This window comes from Cupressus sempervirens, chromosome 8 (genome assembly GCF_028749045.1).
Source record: "Cupressus sempervirens isolate cs-2001-9-10 chromosome 8, ASM2874904v1, whole genome shotgun sequence".
NCBI lineage: Eukaryota > Viridiplantae > Streptophyta > Pinopsida > Cupressales > Cupressaceae > Cupressus > Cupressus sempervirens.
In genome coordinates, this window is record NC_143125.1 from 432449265 (window position 1) to 432467548 (window position 18284).

An 18284-nucleotide genomic window follows, 5' to 3' on the forward strand; every position below is an offset into this window, starting at 1 on the left:
TTTCATGGCCAAACAATGTAATCAAATGTGTTTATTTTGTGATGTCCTCAAAGAACTGAAACTCATACTTGTAATGTCCTTAAACGACCAAGACTTTGTTTGTATTGGACTAATGTTGTCCAAAACCTAAGTTATGTTTACAAGAAGCTTAGAATGGGTAGGGGATAGGTCTAGGTATTAGAACAAGGGTTGAATATCAAATTAAAGCCATTTTGTTATTTTAAAAATTCAAATATTTAAAAAGAAATGGCTATGAAGGTATTTGGAGGTAATTAGTGTTTGGGATGTCTTTAGGCTTAAACTAAGCCTCCAACTAATAAGAGTTGGTTGTGACAATTAGGGGCAGTCTATAAAGAAAATATGCATCTATTGTATGGGAGATATCTGGCTATGTGTAGACTGTACCCATTAAAGGAGTAGTAAAATTCATTTTTTCATCATTTTGATTACTTCTTGGGGGGTCTTTTCAAATCTTCTAAGTTGATAAGCATTTCAAATGGATTGAGTAAGACCTAGAAGTAATTTCCAATTCCTTTTGAATGTTTTAAAACTTAATCAAAGTCATTGTTTTGCACATCCACATAATAGTCACAGTTTTCAATACTTTTACCTAATATTTATACTAATCTCTTTAATGTAGAGGATCCATTTCATGGGATCAAGGGCTTTGAGACCATGAAATGGCAACGATTAACCTTGTATTATAGAAATATAATATTTTATATGTAGAGAAATGGATGGGAATGTGATCACAGTATGAAATAGTGAAGAAATCACATGGAAATGGTGGTTAGGTACAATAGCGGGAGTTCTAGCCATGTGAAAGAAGTATTTTGTGATTTGGATCATCTTATATGACCAGTGTAAAGGTGTATGATCAACCAATTTGATCTAGAATTTTGCGGAAGGGTGATATTGGTGATACCCTAGATTTGAGGGTTTGAAAGAAGGTAATTTGGGATTTTGGGGTTCCATTAGGTCTATGATGGATTGCTTATGGAATTTGGGGTTTTATGCAATAAATGATGATTTTTGAAAGTTACAAGGTCTAGGAGTCTATTATACTGGGAGTTGCTTTGTTAAATTAGCCATTTTCATGCTAAAATAGAGCATCAGTTAGAAATAGGGGTGTTGGTCCAAAATGACCATATGAAATATTTTGATATGTTTTAGTACTTTGAAAAGGGTGTCTAGAAATGTAATTATCCTATCAAGTGCTTTAGATAAAGTTTAAGTTATTTAGACTTTTGTGCTGCTAGAGGGCTACTAATTTGTCAATTAGGTCTCTTAAGACACCTTGGAAGAATTAGGCATTGGGAGCTGGGTCTAGCCAAGTGGATGGTTAAATACATTTGAATACAAATTATATAACTCATAAAAGTCATATTTAACCTATTTTTAAGGCCTTTTCATATTTGGAGTTATTTTGAGTCATATGGAGTTTGTAGGTGTTTTTGGATACTTGGATAACTTGCTTGCTTGAAGAAGTTTGGAAGTGGAGTTAGTCTTGTGGATCCAAAGGTGTGGAGTTTAGTGGGTTAAGCCTTTTGAGTGATTATCCTCTGATAAAAGATTGAGTGGGTTGGATCATTGTTTTAGTTACACTTGAGGAAGATATAAGGCCATTGTTTCAAAGCAAAGGGATAATTAGTTGTTTCTACATCAAATCATTGGTTGACCACTGACCTCTACATTACTTAAGGTGCCATCTCTAATTATAATTGAACAAACTATATCATTCACTCTTTACAAAAATGGTGAAAATGTTCACTTTCACTCACCCTTATATCTTCATACTTCCCTTAAAGACCCTACAACTTAGATTGATTAACATACCCATCACCTTTACAAATAGTTTCTAGATTTTTACATGCCTCATGGGTTATCATTGATCCATAGATGTGAGAATACTCTATATCAGACAAGACACTAATCAAATATTAACTTTCTATAATGTTTTTTCTTGAGTTGCTTCCTTTGATTTGTAGTAGCATTCGATAGATCATTTGGTATATCATAAGGCTTCTCACTAATATCCCAATATTCATCTCCCATACATATCATGTAAGTAGTCATACAATTCTTCCAAACTAGTTTTTTGGTTCCATCAAACTTAGGACCATCATTTTGTAAACTTTCCATGTCAAATATCACGTTAAGTGATCAAACATCTTTAAAAAGACTTGGCTATAATACCAATTTTTAGGCCCAGGAAGAGACAAACACATCTTAGAGAGGGGGTGATTTAGTTGAATGAAAAATATAATAATTCTAACCACTTTAATAAATCAAATATCTAAAAGATAAATAATAATACAAGATTTGTAACACATAATACATAATACATAACACATAACATCATATATTGGTGCAAGGGCACCAAGTGGACACACAAAAAAACAAGGTACACCAGGACCCATCAAGGTACCAAGGGAAATAAATTCCTAATGAAGATATGTAAAATCATTTGATGATGAACCATGGCTATTGAAGCCATCAAAATGTAAGGGAAGCATGAAATTGTCAAATTTGTAATACATTGCCAAGAATGGGCAAACTTAGGCAAAAATGGCACAAGTGAGATTGAAGGAGTTAAAAGTCATTTAATGTTAATTTCATAGTCAAATTTAATGTATTTAGTTCATCAAAGTCATAGTATGGAGGAGTCATAGGTCATTCAAGGTTAAGATACAAGATATGCATAAATAGATGTAAATTGCAAAATTGACAAAATGTTATCAAGAATGCCAAAAATGGCTAAGAGAAAGGACTAATGGATATGTTTAGAGTTTTATAGTGTAAATAAGTTAAAGAGTCTTTGGATTAATATATAAATGTTGAGTTCTCAAGTTGACAACATTGTTGTCAACTTGACAACATTTTCATATGTTAAGTTTGTACACTGTTGCAGACAGTTACAAATAGTTAAGAAGTTGTTTTTGGGTTTGTGGGAGTAGATGGGGCCTATTTAGAAGTTCTTCCATGTGATTAGAAGGGAGAGATGATCCATAATGATAAAATATGTAATGGAACCAAAGATAGAAGTTATATGAATAGAATTCAAATTTTCTGCATTTTATGAAGCCTACTATCCTGTGGGTACAGTCCCAATAACAACAAATTTGTTTAAATATATAAATGTGAACTTGGTTGAAAATTTTTGTAAATAAATTTGATTTTATTTCCCTTACATTTTTATGCATTAACTTTAGTTTTTTTTTGGTGATAAAGTGAAGGAAATCATTGGTATAAGTGACCGTACCTGTATTGTGACTATAGATAGTCATTAGTGCAAGGACTTTATTTAGTGCCTTGACTCACCCACCAATGGGTTTCCAGTGATTGATGTGGTGAGTCAAATGAATAATAGATCCTTTTAATATAGTGAATATATGAAAGGATTTGAGATGAAGTCTTTGAAGAACCCAAAAAGATGGGGAATTTTTGATTAAGGGAAACCAATCCCATACTAGTCATGGTTGGGAATGATCCTAATGTGACAACCAATCTTGCTCACAAACTCGAAGCTTTATAGAGTCTTCTTAGGTATTCCACCTAATAAAATAGGGCTTATTTCACATCCGATGCCTCTAAGGATTCTATCAAAGAGATCTCACTTCTTCAACTGGTGCACATCAATAGGTTAGTACAAGATTGCTCAAACCTCCACAATCACACAAATAACCCTAATGCTCCTTAGGCCTTTCCATTTGGTCAAATGAATACCTAGGCATGCCTTAGGTTATGTTGGTTTCCAAAACCATAGATTGGAAATCCAAGAGCCTACCACTTCTCTGGTAGGATCTCTCAATCAAATTTTGGCCAAGGAATGGAAATCACTTAGATTCCCCTGCACTTCAGGCTCCGCTACACCTAGGTGGGTAAAACTTTACCTTAACACTAACTGCTTGGTTCAAGGTTTTTCTATAGTGAATTTAAAATCTATGAATTCCTCAACTAGCAAGATCCTTAAACTCAATTAAAATGAAAACTAGATATTGGATAATAGTTGAATGTTTGTATAAATTTTGTTAATAATGAATTTGATGCTTGTAGGAGGAATATATAGATTTTCTGACTTAAATAAAAAGACTAGTGCCTTTGCTCATTTGGGCGATACAGTCAACTTTGGTGAACTTGTATGTACAAATTCATAATGTTCAATGCACTTGTACTGCCAATAATTTTGATAATCCAGATGCAACAAACCAATTATAATGCAATTTTTAAATTAGTCTAGATTGAATTTTAACTCTATTGAGTCAAATTAGACACAGCTATGGAAATAAAATATTTCACAACACCCATGATGATCAAATTTAAAATGCTAATTGACCATGTCCACTTATCTGATAACAAAATTATATACAAAATTTTAAAATATAATTATGAAGGACGATTCACCTACAGTTTAAATCTTCATGCCATTAAAGGTAAACAAAAGACATTTTATTTTATTAAAAAATAAAATAATAGACTTTATTACAAAATCATAATATTGCCCTTATCTCTCCATAAAAAATAATAAATAGTTTATCTCTTCTTGTGAATATCTGAATGAACGTTTTGATATATCTTTTCTAATATAATAAACTCATATTTATATCCTATATTTCTCTAAATTCATGACTTTTATCTTGCCTAATTGCACCTTTTTATTTAAATAATCCTTCTCTAACATATTCGTAATTATGACTTTTACTGATTTTAATTTAATCTTTTAACAAAGGTTTTGTCCTTTGTCTATTACTTTCCTCTTAGGCATTGAATGCAAATATCCATATTTATGTATGTCTCTAAACCAACATGTAAACTAATCAATACTATGATTGCACAGGATGCCCATGTTTGAATGTTATGGCAATCTTTTGGAAGTTGCAATACTTTCACTAATCATCTTGAACACTCGATGCAACTGCTAGAGTTACTAGACTTACACACACATAATGTCTTTTTTGTCACTGCTATAGATTCCTTGGAGTATTCAAACACAACTTTTGCTTGCAATTATTCTACAGCCAAAATTACTTCCTTTGTGGCCTTTAAATGCAAGCAAATTGGAAATTTGATTTTCAGTTTTATGCTTAGCAAGGCTTAGCATGGTCTTGCATAAACAAATAACTTGCGTCTTTATGTTTGCCGTCTTTTAATCTTCGGACCTTCGAATAACATGCCCACCCATTCACTAGAAATAACTTGTCCTTTGTATTTCATAATCTCACCATCAAATTAGCATATAAGATAGCTTCTGAGTTTGACTTTTGGTATTAATAATCTTTGCCACCATTAGGTAGAAACCAATGTTCTGTCTCCATCTCTGCAGTTTGTCCTTGTGGTGTTTTACACATCTGAAAGTACTTGCACTTGGTATTGTTTGGTATGGTCTCCTACTTTCTCTATCTTCATGTTACATTAAAAAATGATAAGCTGGACAAGTTCATGATCTCTTTATATGATCACATGTTGTGTATCATGATGATCATCCTTCCTAAAACTCAATCAAGTTCAGTCATTAGGAAGTTGCAACAAGATTACTGAGGCTGGGCATTATCTAGAGTGAATAGTGTAGGCCTGCGATATATTTTGGTAGATAATGTTATAAGAGTTCCTAAATGGAGATATGTGCATTGGCATTTGAAGAATCTACCTTTTAGATTATGCATTGGTAGTATAAATTCACTAAACCATACACATGCATATTCAGTGTGGCATTGTTCTTTAATTGTATCATACTTTGATCTATGTATCTCGTGTTCTAATTTGGGAAATGAAATACTCATAATGTATTATGTAGTTAGTAATCAGATTGCAACATGCCAGAAGGCATAGTTATCACTTATGTTCATTTTCTAACTGACTTTCACTAACCTCTCATTAAATGCACACCATTCAAGTACAACAAAGTGTATAACTTCATAGTCTTTATGTGACAATACTTTATCCCCTTGAAACTTTGGTATTATTACTTAAATGGAAGTCAAAATTTTGCAAGAAAATTTGAGCTCCATTAGGTTACTCATCGACATACTACACCCAAAATAAGTACAAAAACCTATGCAAATTGAAATCCACAGGTCAATTTGTACTTAGTTGCTTGGAAAAAGGCTACAAGAATTAGCCCTCCAAACACACTAAAATTGAGATATTCTGAAAAATCCCTTAACAATGGCCAAAAAAAATTCACATTTCTGGATACCCTTTTCAGAATACTTGAAGATTTTGTAACTCTTAGGCCCCCAACTTGTTCGTACAACCCAAGCACAATTTTAGGTTTAATTTGAGGGTTTCAAGGATTTTGGTGTTGTTTGGGGTTTAAACCTCCTTAAACTCATTATCAAGACTCCTCCTTTGGATTGGAGTTAGCCCTCACCATATACTTACTCACCACATTCTTAGATTGAAGAATTAGAACTTTCAATCCACTCCAAATCCTCTTTTTCAAATTTGTGATCCCTAACCAAATATGGTTTTCTTGCCTAGGGCATCACGCTAAAAGTGCTTGTTGTGCTTCCCATGGGCTCTTCTTTACTGTACATAATGTAAAAGGATTCTAGTTCCAAATCCCAAGAGGTTGTACATTTTATATGGTGGCAAGTGGCCCTAAGACTCCATTTTATGCTGGCTACCCAGTTCAGAACAACAACTTGCTAACTTTCAAAATATTTTATTTGAACACACCAAACTCTCTGTAACAACAAAAAAACTAAAAATAGAAATGAAGGAAAAAAACCACTAAAACTTAAAACTCATAAAACACTAAATCTGATCTTTACAAAGCATGAAAACAACATTCAAAGCAAGTGACTGCTGTAATAAACAAAATGCTGATTACAATCTATACATTGTCATTTTTCCTTCTTCCAACTCCTTGAAAAGGTTGAGTTTGAACTTATATAGGATTAGAATGTACATTTACAACTACTTTAAGTGGTTGAAGGGCTCCCATCAAGAAGTTTCTCTTTTTGCATAAAAGTTGCAAAAGTTGTCAATGACAACTTTGTAAGAAATGAGCAATTTTTGCAATTTTGCATTTTTTTAACCCAAACTTGCTCTAATTACTACAAAACTTTCCAAAAGGCCTAATATGGATCCAAGATACCTAATAATGACACTAAAACAATTGATTACCTTATTTGGCCCTCAAAACCCAAAAATGCTCTATTAAGCCAAATGAGCAATTTTGAGCAATTAGGAGCAATATTGAATTGTGGGGCTCTTCTAACCCATCTAACCTCACATTAGGACCAAGTTGATCCTATTATTACTTTAGTGATGTGGCTAGAATTACTACAAGCAAAAAATACCAAAGAAGTCCTAGGTCTACCCTTTAGCCTACCTAGGTGCTCCCACACTAGATCCGAGGGATGGATAGGGTAACGAAGGTTTGGAAAGGTATTTTTCGATAGATTGTAAGGTTTTTGAACCTTTTTTAGAGTTTTGAATGAATTGGAGGGGTATTTTCTACAAAGCCCTTGGTTTCTTGTTCAAATAGTGAGGGTTTGTTGATTTGGGAGTTTGATAATATTGTGTCTTAAGAGGTCTAGAAAGACTATTTTAGGTTGGGGAGTCTTGGAGATTAGAGGAGGATAGGTTTCCTTTGTTGGGGTAGGCTAATTATGCTTAAATGCATGTGCAATCAATAGTAGAAAGGTTCACCAATCAAGAGGTGAAGGTTTGAGATTAATAGGGGTTTAATAACTCCCAAAAGGGTATTTGGAAAGTTAATTACTTTTCAGGTTGTTTGGAAACATGTCATGGAATTTTTAGATTTTTTTCTAACAAGGCTACTAGGTAGGCCTAGGAGGGCTAAAATGTAAAATGGTGAAAGGTGAGTTGGTTGGAGTTGGTGTGATGCAGAGATAGCACAATGGAAGCCAACAAATAAGACAAATCTCATACAACCTTCAAATTTGCTCCAAGGGTTGAACTAATGTTATGTTCTACTCTCACAAGTGTATATCCCTCCTAGGAATCACTGAGGAAAGTTTCAAGTATCACCACTCCAAGCAATACATAAAGCTAATCTAAACCCAACTTGAGCAAATAGAGCAAACCAACTCAAAATGGGAAAAATAGGGATTTTATTGTTCTAGGCTTTACAACTTCTAGGAAAGGCTTGGAATAACTTAGAATCAACCTAAATAAGGTAAATCCACTATTGGTTGCACTCCCAATAATCCTCAACCAAATTTGCAAGATTAGGCCTAGAAGCCTATTAAGTCTCCTAATGTTGATTTTGACCAATAACTCTAAAACTCACCAAAGGACCTGAGGAATAAATTACATATTTAAACACCATTTTCCTAGTTCTTACTAATTCCAAATTTTCAAGTACCAACTCCACTCTAGCATATCCTAACCACAACCAAGTACACATACCTAATTAGCTACTTTAGGCTTGGTTTTCAAGGCAAGTGGTAAAAAATGGGTGCATGGAATCTAGTCTCCACTTCTAGGTTGTTCTTCAGGCTAAAACAAGGGCACTTTGATCAAACATCAAGTCCTCAAACCCTTTTTATCACTCTATCCACTCGAATTTCTCCAAAACAAAGGCCAAACACATTGTAGTGCCTCTCATGTTTGCAGTCTGTACCTTGTCTATTTTGATTCAAGAGATACTTGATACTCTTATTTTGTACCTCATGATGACTCGAGGGTTGGATGTTATACTTTGACTCAATTCCATAGATGCTATGCTGCTATGTTGTTCAGTTTATCATTTTGCATGTTGATACTATTTTGAGATGACAATAGATCTATGATGATATCTGGTTTTATGGTTTATTGGACATATTAGTTGAGTATATTATGAGATGGTTTCTATGTTATAGTTATTTACTTCAATCTTGTATCTTTATGATTTCTACAAATGTGAGTGATGTAAATGGATTAAATAGGTATTTTAATACATGTTGCTTTGGCTATGATATTATATGCAATTGCACTTGATTGTGTGTTTTAGTGTGCACAAATTATATCATTGGTAGTGGCACATGGAGTTAGTGATTCAGTTATTCATATTTTGCCAATGTCATCCTTGTATGGTCAACATACCCTTAATTAGTTGTTTAAATCTAAACCTTTCGGTGATTAGTAAATCTAAACTCATCTACATTATGTGATTAGACCAATGAGCGTGTCTATGCATTTAGAAGTTCACATTTATCGTGAAAGTGTTAAGTTATTTTCTGTGATTTTGGGTTTTTGGATTTTAAATCTTTTTGGATTTAATTTTGACAGCTTTGCCTTAGGTGAATTTCCATTATGGATAATAACCTATTTTTTTTAGGTCGATTCAAAGTTTAGCTACTCTAGCTAACTAATTTCCAAAATTGACTATTCACTGAAAAAGTGAATAAGTATTGGAAAAGTGAATTCATTATTCACTTCTCACTTTTTAGAAATAGAATTTTGAGAGCAAATTTGTAAATCCTTTTCTGAAGGATTCTTGTTTTGTTCATTTTGGGAGCTGTGAGCATGGGATCTATGAAAGGTTGGTCTTGTTGGATTCAGCTAGGAGAGTTTATACTTTGTCATCATTTTCAGCAGATTCGGTGGGTGATTTATTTTATTGGGTGAGTTACTATTTTGGCCCCTTTTTCTATCAAGTAGGGCTTTCTCATTTTGTTGTTTTCACTCTATTTTAGCTTTTGTTTCTTGTAGCAGTATGTTAGGAGGTTGAGAACTAGTGTTCCCCTCTGTTTCTATTTGCTGGTTCTGCTGGTTGGTTAGGTATGAATGCTTTCCTTATTTTTGAAATGGGGGTTTAGGTTTTTGAGCCATTATGTTGGCCATTTTTGCATACGGTGTCTGATTTCAATTATTTTTGGATTTTTGAGGTTTTTTTACCCAAAGGCCAAATGGGTTTTAATTTTAAAAAAATTTCAAAATTGAGAATTTTGTCTCGTTTTGTGTGCCACCCTATTTTCTCAGATTTTCTTGACACAATGTGCGTTGTGGACTTGGATGATCTGTTTGGATATCCATCAAACCATTTTTACACTTTTTGTTGAATTGGGATGTGTGTAACATCTGTCATCCTAATTACGTGTTTGGTTGATTGACTTTCTATTTGTGTTGTCATCTAGTCCTTGTGTTGATCTTCATGATGGTGCTATGCCACATATGAGTACAGTTGTCGGGTGACCTACGGGGCTTGATCTTTCATGGTCTTTTCGAAAGTTATGGTCACTGTGGTTGGGTTGGGAGTTTGCATGCCTATGGGCACTTATCATTGGATGAGGATGGGTAGGGTAGGGTAGCATATGGAGGGAGCTTCTATTTTGCAGCCTAGTGACCTTGTCCCATAGGGTTCGCATTAGGAAGTTTAAAGTAAGCGAAAATTGAATTAAATATTGGGTGGTAATAAAACTTAAGATGATGAAAAAGTTCTATGCATTGGTCTTCAAGGGAGTACCCTTGAGTGTGTGTCTGCATTCATGTGATGGCCTCTAAGGGAGTACCTTGAGAGTGTTTCCACATGTGATTTGAGCTTGGGTTTTTGGATGCCAAGTGACTCTCCATGATATTAGTCCCTACATAATAGCCCATTGAGATGTTTGACCATGACCTATAGTTTACGCATTGTTTATATCTTAGATTCAGTCATCATACTACTTGGCGTATGTGTTAGCCATGGATGTTGTTTTGCATGTGTTTGAGGTTGGATCATTATCTCTATTAGCATGATGGGTGTGGACCTACAGGTACCACATGGTTGGGAGGCATAGCTACCTTCACCATTGCTAGGGACTGGTGTATAGAGACAGTCTTATATCCTAGTGTGACAATTGTTGGATGTGTTCACATGGTACTTCAGTTTACAAAGTATGCTTCTTATGATTTATGCTTTCATTGTGATGTTGCTTATCATGTTTAGATGATCTTAGTTTTGACACATTCCTTATTATGATGATTAGCATGTGATAGGTGATGTTATCTACTTGCAGGTTTATCTTCTATTGTACTACTAGCATGTTAGATTTCCTTATGCTTTTGTTTGTTAGCATGTTTAGTAGTGATGTCCCTATCATGATAGTACTAATGATTTGATCAGTGGCTTGGAATGTTACGCGCGGGGGATGGCTAGGGCCCACAATGGTCTTATGATGCAATTGACCATTGGGAGGAACTTTGTACTTAGTTTGGTTGTTCTGTACATTGAGATGTTATTTCAGTTATTATGATGTTGCTTTAGTTTACTATGATGTTCCTTCTGTACGTTTACTCTAATCTATTAGATGGTTAGATGTTGTTCTTTCTGTATTTCCTTATTCTGTTCAAGTGTTCTTGCCTCAAAATGTGGATCTGGTACTCCCTAATGTGGAGGTTCTGAACTTAGTTTTACTCAATTTTTTCCCTTTGGTGTTTTTCTTAAGTGTTCTTGTGTCTCTATGGGCAACCTTTTATCAACATGGTGTGACACAAAAATGTATTGCACACCCATTGAAACTGTATCATGCATCCCCTGCTTCTATCGCACACCTCTTGGAGAAATGTCACGTGATACTAGAAAGTATCACACCTCCTTATAAGAAATGTCATACGATACCCTTAAAGTGTTACATTCCTTTGGGAGAAGTATCACACAGTCCCTGAAAATGTTGCCCTCGTTTAGAAATGTCGCACGATACTTTTCTGTGTTGTATTAAAGTATTGCCTTGTTTTTGTAAAAAGTTGTCCGGGCAAGTAGTGGGAACTTTTTGGTCTAATCTAAACTTTTTGAGAGTTGATTTGGATACCCTCTTTAGTGTTCTTCAACCCTACATTGTCACATTTTTATTCTAGTTGTGTGTGTTTTCGTAGTCAGTCTCTTGGTGTTTAAAATATCGTTTAAGTATAAGTTAATATTTTAATATATACAACGATTCATTTGAGATGGGTTTCAGACCTCTACATGCTAAGATAAAGATTCTAAGAAATTTCAAGGCTTCAGAAATCTAGACTTAGCCAAATTTTAGGACTTCAAGATTTTAGAATTAGCCAATTTTTAGGAGTCAACATTTTTTTGTCAGCTTTATTCATCTCATATGTCTTCTTATTTATGTTTTGGTTAGTGGCAATGTTTGGAGATCCATTGGTGTTGGTTGATTTTTAGTCTTCTATTGTGATATTTATGATTTGTGTAGGTTTTTATCATGTGCACTTACACTTGGTTTTAAAAAAAAAAATTATCTTTCTTGTTTTTCATCCTTGTCTCCAAGGATCTCCAGGTGGGGCATTACATACATGTGAATATTTGACCTAGGGCTCGTCCCCAAAAATCACCAATGCAACTTCCTACTCCTAAACTACCAAAATATGATAGAGTACATCCATAACTTTCTCCATACTAGGGAAGAGGGAAATCCACTAGTAGGAACTCAAGTTAGGGTCATTTTTATGACCAAACCTTGAAATTAAGGTTTTCATAGACTAGCAGCCTAAAAAATTTGATAAATTTTGCAAGGTAAATGATGAAAACTCCAAACTAACACCAAAATCTTCTAAAAAGACAGCTTCAACTTCTTAGAGTCCAAGGATCATTTTACAGACCTTATATTTTGTACAGTACGAAAAAAACTAGTAAATTGCACAGGAAATCAACAAATTTTATTGATTTTGGGAGCAGAATACAATTGAATCTTCACACCCTCATCATCCTTGAGTGCTCTGAGCCTAAATAGGCCATTTCCAATAGGTTTAACCACACCATCAATAGTTTTGAACTGTTGGAAGTTACATTTCAAAAAGTTGTCAATAAAAATGTAAAAGTTGCTAAGCAACTTTTTAGCAATTTTGCACTGATGACAAGTTTTATTGCAAGAATGTTTGCAAATGGACTTTACTCACTCCTAGGAATCTTATTAATGTTCTAAACACCTAGATATACCTAGAAAACATAAAAATGACCAAAATTTTAGTTATTAGACCAATTGATGCCTAAGGCTTATAGTTGCACCATTGGGTCTTATGTCCATTACAAGGTGGATGGGTCATAGGGAGATCCTTATGAAATCATGAAAAGAAAGAGGGTTAGGTGCTCTGCACCATAGTGAAGAGTTGGATCATGGTAGATAGGCCTTGAAAAGGTTATTCAAGGTGTTAGGGTTAGTGTGGAGAAGCTTGATTGGATATTTGGTATGTTGGAGGCACTAGGTGCACTAGGTAACCTAGGAGAGTATTGGAGTTTGAATAGATTGGATTGAGACAATGAGACGATGAACTCATGAGTATGGTTGAGGAAGTTTCCTTTAGTTGAGCACATTTCTAACAATAAATCTTAGATTTTTCCTTTAGTTGGGTTCACTAATATAATCTTGATTACAAGAGAGTGGACATAATGTCCACTACAACCAAGAAGATAAAGATCTCAAATACCAAGACAAATCCAATGAAATACAACTTATACTTATTCATAAAATGCATACAATATATTTCCTTTCCACATCCTTTGCATACTTAACATACTTTCAATTATAGAAATGTTATCTCATTTATACATGTTACAAAGATTAAACATAAACAAAGTTGGCTAATGCCCATTATGATAAAATATATAAGCATTATGTTTAATTAGTAATGTTATCCAAATCAGGTCATCCAAGACTTGGATAGGATCCAAATGAATAACCAAAAGAATGCAATGGCACCAAAGTAACACCAAGAATCACAACTTATTTGCTTCATCAAATTAGTTAGACCATAAATAAAGAAACACTAAAAAACCACCAAATAAATAAAAAATTGGTCTCCTTAATCAATGTGAACCATTAACATGATCTAGGAATACCAACAAGAAACATGAATACCATTTAGAGGCTTCATATCATCACTAACTCAAATCCCAAATCATTTTCAACACTAATCAACAAGAACACTAAAATATTGAACTCAATCATAACAAAAGATAGATTATTATACTCTAACTCATGAAAAACACTAGCTAAGGAAATAATGATAATTTCAATACAAACACTAACATAAAATGCTTTCATCTTTCATTTTTCTCCATATTTTTTCATAACATCAAGAAAATAAATTGAAGATTAGGATACCCATTTTGCTCCAATATAACATATCAAAAGATGAGGTATGGTTGTTTTGGACCAAGTCTTTGTTGTTACACTATGGGCCACTTTTTAGGCATTAAAATGAGTAATATAGGTGATTTTTCAAGGAAAAAAATATTTTTATATTTCTTAGAAGGTTATAAAGGTCCTTAGGTTCATTAGGTTAAGTTTTAGGTATCTAAGAGTTAAGATGTCAAAAATTGTAAAAAATTGCAAAAGTTGTCAAAGCAAAGTTGCAAAAATGCTGACAACTTTCTAGAGTTTGAGAATTGGTGAAGGGCTGAACATTTGGAAATAAGTTATTTTAGTGTTTCTAAACCTTTTCCAAGTTGTAGAATTGGAATCAATTGACAAATGTAAAAATTGCACTTTTTATGCAAAGTTGCATTGTTGAAAGTTGTAAAAGTTGCTCAAATTTGCAACTTAGTGGAAAAAGGGTCATGGGATCAAACTTTTTGTTCCATTAGGTCTGGGTGGTTGGTTAAACCCTATCCCCAGCCTTGACCCATCCCATTGAGTGCTCGAATGTTCTTGGGCACACCGAACCAAAACATCCCTAAGGGTCACTAAATGCCATAGGGCATCGATTTTTGATGGGGCATATCTTGAAGCTTGTACAAGGTATGGATGTGATTATAGTTCTTATAGGACCATGTTGTGGAGACCTACAATAATTTCTCTCACTTTTTGGAGATCATGCTCCATTTTGATTTTGTGACGCTATCTCGAGTGATACTAAAACTTGTAGTGTTGGCTAGTACAACGTTGCCAACTGTCAAATCTCTCTCACCTTTCATCATGGGATCAAACTGTCTATTTTGTTAGATCTAGGTGGCTGGGTAAACCCTATCCCAAACCTCATCCTATCATGTTGATTGTTTGAATGTTCTCGGGCATGCCGAACTAAAATGTCCCTAAGGGTCACTAAATGCCATAGGGCAATGATCTTTGATGGGGCATATCTCAAAGCTCGTGCAAGGTATGGATACAATTCTAGTTCCTATAGGATTGTGTTGTAGAGACCTACAGGAACCTCTCTCACTTTTTTAAGATCTTACTCCATTTTGATTTTGTGATGCCATCTTGGGTGATGCTAAAACTTATAATGTTGGCCAGTACAAAGTTGCCAACTGCCAAATCTCTCTCACCTTTCATCATGGGATTGAACTATCTATTCTATTAGCTCCAAGTGGCTGGGTAAACCCTATCCCCAACCTCATCCCATCTTTTTGAGCACTCAAACTTTCTCAGGCATGTGAAACCAAAATGTCCCTAAGGGTCATTAAATGCCATAGGGCAACAATCTTTGATGGAGCATATCTTGGAGCTCGTGCAAGGTATGGATGCAATTCTAGTTCCTATAGGACTATGTTACAAAGACCTATAGTAACCTCTCCCACTTTTTGGAGATCTTACTCCATTTTGATTTTGCGACACCATCTCAGGTGATGCTAAAACTTGTAGTGTTGGCCAGTACAAAGTTGCCAACTACCAAATCTCTCTCACCTTTTATCATGGGATTGAATTGTCTATTCTATTACCTCTAGGTGGCTGAGTAAACCCTATCCCCAACCTTGTCCCTTCTCATTGAGTGCTCAAATGTTCTTGGGCATGCCGAACCAAAACATCCCTAAGGGTCACTAAATGCCATAGGGCAGCGATCTTTGATGGGGCATATCTTGGAGATCGCACAAGGTATGGATGCAATTCTAGTTCCTATAGGACCCTTTTGCAGAGACGTACAATAACTTCTCTTACTTTTTGGAGATCATACTCCAATTTGATTTTGAGACACCATCTCAGGTGGTGCTGAAACTTGTAGTGTTGGCTAGTACAAAGTTGCCAACTGCCAAATCTCTCTCACCTTTCATCGTGAGATTGAACTATCTATTTTGTTAGGTTAGGGTTTTTGGGTAAACCCTATCCCCAACCTTATCCCATACCATTGAGTTCTCAAAAATTCTTGGGCACACCAAACCAAAACATCCTTAAGGGTCACTAAATACCATAGGGCAGTGATCTTTGATGCAACATATCTCAGAGCTCATGTGATGTATGGATGTGATTCTAGTTCCTATAGGACCATGTTGTAGAGACCTACAATAACCTCTCTCACTTTTTGGAGATCATAATTTATTTTGATTTTGCAATGCCATCTCTAGTGATGCTAAAACTTGCAATGTTGGCTAGTACAAAGTTGCCAACTACCAAATCTCTCTCACCTTTCATCCTAGGATCAAACTGTCTATTCCATTAGCTCTAGGTGGTTAGGTAAGCCCCATCCAAAACCTTGTCCCATCTCATTGAGTACTCAAACATTCTCAGGCATGCTGAGCCAAATCTTTGGAATTTAACATGGTATTAGAGCCAAACTGCAAATGTAAACAACTATTTGAATAATGGAAGCTTGCAAACATGGTGTGAAATTAGGTCAAAATAGAGAGGAGGATGGTGAAAATTTTGGAACAATATGTAAACACATGTGCAAAACATGGAGGAAATTATATACTAAGCAAATAGAATGGGAACAATGGAAGAACATAACGAAGTCCCAGTCATAGAAATGATGATCAGCCAACATCTTTTATCAAACATTACCCTTCCATTCTCAGCGTATGTTGACATAATGGATTGGTGGATAAATTATGTTAAAAATTAGCAGTGATTCAATAATAGCTATTCATCACAGGGTAGACAAATCTTGTGCTAAGGAGATGTAACATGGCCAATACTAAATGCTCATTGCTTGCAAATTTTGTTAGATAAGAGAAGAACAACTATAGTTATTACCAATGAATATGGACTTGTGAAACTTATGTTGTTGAGTTGCTAATGAAGTCAAAGTACCACCATCTCTAATCAATCCCTTGTATTTTTGAGACACCCCCACATGGAAATTTGGTCATTGATAGGCATAAAGTTGATCTAATTCCTTTAGTAAAAGGATTACTATTACACCTTCTTCAAATGTACTACGTCAAGAAGCACACATGGGATGGAAGCCTACATTTCATTTAGCACAATAATGGAAATGGTTTTCCCAACTCTACAAACCGCAACCCTTTCCATGTTACTCCAATTTCAAATTCTATAATTGAATGACAGGGCTTATCCCATGCTACTATCCTTAGCATCAATTACTCTATCTTAAGACAAAGTTGAAAAAGCCATCAAATTCATCACACAAATTAAACAAATACAAAAATATATGCAAACAATTTTGTATAACATAACTACCAAGTCACCAAGTAAGTAGGATTAGACACCACCTTTGAGCTCAATCTTCTTGTCTAGCTTGTTATGCACCTTTTTTTCAATTCAAAAATATCATGCCATTATTAGCCACCTCTATTAAAATCTAAAATGTTGTAAAGGCTCTATTTTCGATTGAACTCAATCCTCTATGTGCCACCCCAACCAATAGTAACCAGATCATCAACAATCAACATCTAAGTTTACCAACAAGAGACACCCTCTTCCTAATGATGGAAGTACAACAAGTTCCTTCCAAAGCACAGGGGTAGAAAAAAGTGCAAATTGCTCAGAAATCTCCACATCTCATTTTGCAATTGGACACAATGGGTATTAATGCTTCTCAAGGGTTTGGGGGACTCAGGGATACATAACTCTATTTATACTAAGATAAGCTCTCTGTTGCTATGTCAACAACACAATCATCACCTATAGAACACATCAGAGGAACATGACAATGTAAGTCTTCTAAGAACTTGCCAAACATGTCCAGTGACACCTGTCCTAACATATTTTCTAACTACAAATAGTTGCAGTGATATATCTAGCCCTGCCATTCTCTAGGAGCCAACTTAGTGGTAGATTAGGGGAATAGATTAGGCACCAATATGTACAACAACTCAGATTGTACCTCTTGGATAATAATACTATGCATTACACTTAAAAGTTTAGCATCTAACTTATTCTATTATTTATTTTCCCCTCATCTTCTCTAGCCTAGTATGGTTCTCAACCTCTATCATTCATAATTACACTTCTGCTAACATTTAGTCCACTCAATGTGCATGTCCTCTAGGCACTATCCTTAACCCAAAATAAAATAGGGGTACAAAAAATTTGTAGCATCTGCTCAAAGGTTTGAAGAGTTTTTCTCCATACATTAACTTTGGTGCAATAATGTTTTTAAGGTAGAATTTAACTGATGATTTTGGTTGCAAAAAGTTGAAAATTTTTTGTAGGAGGCTTGACTGTTGTGTGGAG